The 3251-nt window shown below is 44.0% G+C and overlaps 1 pseudogene; it reads right to left on the bottom strand.

Moving 5' to 3' along the window:
• Positions 1-1909: 1909 nt before the first annotated feature.
• Positions 1910-2846, bottom strand: LOC123331685 (annotated as a pseudogene).
• Between the last annotated feature and the right edge of the window lie 405 nt (positions 2847-3251).

The following is a 3251-nucleotide window of genomic DNA, read 5'->3' on the forward strand; positions in this document are numbered from 1 at the left end:
GCTAAATCATAACAATCTAATGCTCAGTTCATAATGGAAATATTCCTACTATATCCAATACTAGTAGAGATCAGGGACTGTACTGTGTTCATGTCTACATTCATGGTGGCTAGCACAGGGGCTCCAACAAGCACACGCTTATTAAATACATGTTGAATATTGAATGATGTAATGAAGTGTGGTGACATCATATTTATCTATTTCCTTATCAATATATATTACTGTGCCTGCCCTACACCAGATGTTTTATTCTCTGAAGTCATGGGGTGGGTATTATTCATACCTTATCTAGCAAATGTTTATTTAGAATGTACCATGTGACTGGCAGGATTCTGGATAATATAGATAAAATAGGGGAAAAAAATGGGCAAAAATCTGTGTCCCTGTAGAATTTATATTTTAGTGGGAAGATACTAAAGAAAATTGGAGAAGGCAATGGCAACCCATTCCAGTACTCTTGCCTGGAAAATCCCATGGACGGAGGAGTCTGGTAGGCTGCAGTCCATGGGGTCGTTAAGAGTCGGATAGACTGAGCGACTTCACTTTCACTTTTCACTTTCATGCACTGGAGAAGGAAATGGCAACCCACTCCAGTGTTCTTGCCTGGAGAATCCCAGGGACGGGGGAGCCTGGTGGGCTGCCATCTATGGGGTCGCACAGAGTCGGATACGACTGAAGCAACTTAGCAGCAACAGCAACTAAAGAAAATGGGCTTCCCAGGTGGCGCTAGTGGTAAAAAGAACCCACCTGTGAATGCAGGAGTTGTAAGAGACGTGGGTTGGATCCCTGGGTTGGGAAGATGGCCTGGAGGAGGGCACGGCAACCTACTCCAGTATTCTTGCCTGGAGAATCCCATGGACAGCGGAGCCTGTGGGCTACAGTCCATAAGGTCACAAAGAGTTAGAGACGAGTGAAATGACAGCATACATGGAGGCACCAAAGAAAGTAAGAATTGAATGTAAGCAGAAGAGTACTAAGTGCTAAGAAGATACTGAAAGCAGTGTAACAAGACTGATGGGGATTTCAGCTGTGTTTAGACCTGTCTGTGCCCAGAAACCTGAATTAAATGAAAAATGGCTTGTCAGAGAGAGCATTTTGAGTATTTATTGAGTAAATGAATGCTTATGATTGTCAATAGAATCTATGTCTCTGGCTGTGTACCAGTGTCCAGATCAAAGCACCCTTCCCTATTCCTGTGTGTTAACGCTTCTCTTTCCATCCTCCCAAGTGAAAGTGAAAGTGAAAGTGAAGTCGCTCAGTCGTGCTCGACTCTTAGTGACCCCATGGACTGCAGCCTACCAGGCTCCTCCGCCCATGGGATTTTCCAGGCAAGAGTACTGGAGTGGGGTGCCATTGCCTTCTCCTTACAATATATAAATGTATCCAATTAACATGTTACACACCTTAAATTTACACAATGTTGTTATGTCAAGTATTTTAATAAAAACAAAAGTAAGAGGACCAATACTGGCACTTGTCCTGTGAAAGCCCTCAGCCAGGTTCAGCCAGTTGAGAGCCTGTCTCTGTAAAGCTCTATGAACCACGGCCACCCCTGCTCATTCACCAGCTGCGCAGCCACTCTCACAGGGTGACAGCGGGGCAGAGGAGCTTCAACATGGAACACAACCTGCACAGCCCCAGCTATTTCCTATTTTATAGGAAAGCTTTGTACACGCCTGGCTCTGGCTACACAGCTACATCACCCTATTTCTTGGGGGTAATGAAAGGCAGTATTAGAGGCCAAAAAACAACTTCATCACTGCCACCCAAGAAAACGTATTAAGCTATGAAAGTCCTTCAGCTATCTGCACAGGGCCAATCCACATTACAGCTATTTAACACAAATTACTATGCAAAACATCTGAAGGGGTCTTGATCTCAAAAATTCAAGTTTATACCAGGGTAACACGTAGTTAATTCCTCTGTATCTTTACTTCTCTTTGAAAAACTGGCAATGCATTTGGATTAGTGATAAAATGAGTTTTTGCTACGTTTCAATACATGCTCAAACTGTGAGAATAAGAAACAGGAGGCAGGCTCACTTTAAACAGTTGGAACCCCAGTGGCACTGTTAACTGCTTTCTGGGCAGCCTCTTTTGCTTGGTGGGCTTGGAGTACAGCTACAGCTTCATCAACTTTAGAACGGAGAGACTCTAGAGACTCAAGCATATGAAGAAGTTCTGAATTATCAGTCTCCAACAACATGCCAGTGATTTTACCAGTAAGAGTAGGGTGCATGGCTTGAATTAGAGGAAAGAGCCGTTCACCCAACATTTGCTTCTGCTCTTGAGGAGGGGCAGATGCCAACATGGAAGCAGTCAGAGGCTCCTGACCTTGTACATGAACAGCGGGCTGCTGCATGGTGACCTGTGGCTGTGCATTCAGATGTTGTTGAGGATTGCGAACTCCTGCAGCGTATTTGTACTGTGGAACGGTGCGAACAGCAGGAGTAGCTGCAGCTGCAGCAGCTGTGGGACGTAGACCCATCGTTTGTGTTGATGTGTTAGCAACACGCTGTGTCGACATGACTCGTGGAAAGAAGCTGGTCTCACAGTACTAAATGGTGGTCTAGGAGCGGCTGGACAGATAGCACCGGGCATATTTTGGAACGGATGAGGTCTGGCACCCTGAGCAGTCCAGTGAGGACTTGGTCTTAGTTGAGCAATTTGACTAGGAGGATAGTATTCAGCACGGTTCTGAGTCTGTGGGATAGCTGCCATGAAGTAACCTGAAGGAAGTGCTGGCTGGTAGGGGTTGATTACAGGGTTGGGCACAGCTCTTACACTTGCCATCCTCTGCATATACTGGTTAAGCCTGCTTAGAAAAAACTGGACTTCATTCCACATAATCAATAAGTTAGATCTTCTACATATATATCAAACATTACATCTAGACGATAGAAAAATATCTTCCCTTGCACACGACGAGTATTAATAAAACTTTATTTTGTGCCAGGTCACAAAGAAAGTATCATCAAATTAAATAAAATAGAAACAACACAGCTGGCATCATTCTTTTTTATCATAGTACAATGAAAGTAAACATTTTTCTAAAAGTGTTTACATCAGAAAATTTAAAAAATCTATTAAGGATGGCAGAGTTGCGCAAAGGAAGCATGCTGGGCCCATAAACCTCTCTTAAAAGCTCTTGAGTGAAAAGAGAAATACAGGGAATTTCCTGGTGGTCCAGTGGCTAGGACTTTGTGCTTTCACTGCCAAGAGCATGTGTTCATTCTCTGGTAGGGAACAAAG

This window comes from Bubalus bubalis, chromosome X (assembly GCF_019923935.1).
Source record: "Bubalus bubalis isolate 160015118507 breed Murrah chromosome X, NDDB_SH_1, whole genome shotgun sequence".
In the NCBI taxonomy this organism is placed as follows: Eukaryota; Metazoa; Chordata; class Mammalia; order Artiodactyla; family Bovidae; genus Bubalus; species Bubalus bubalis.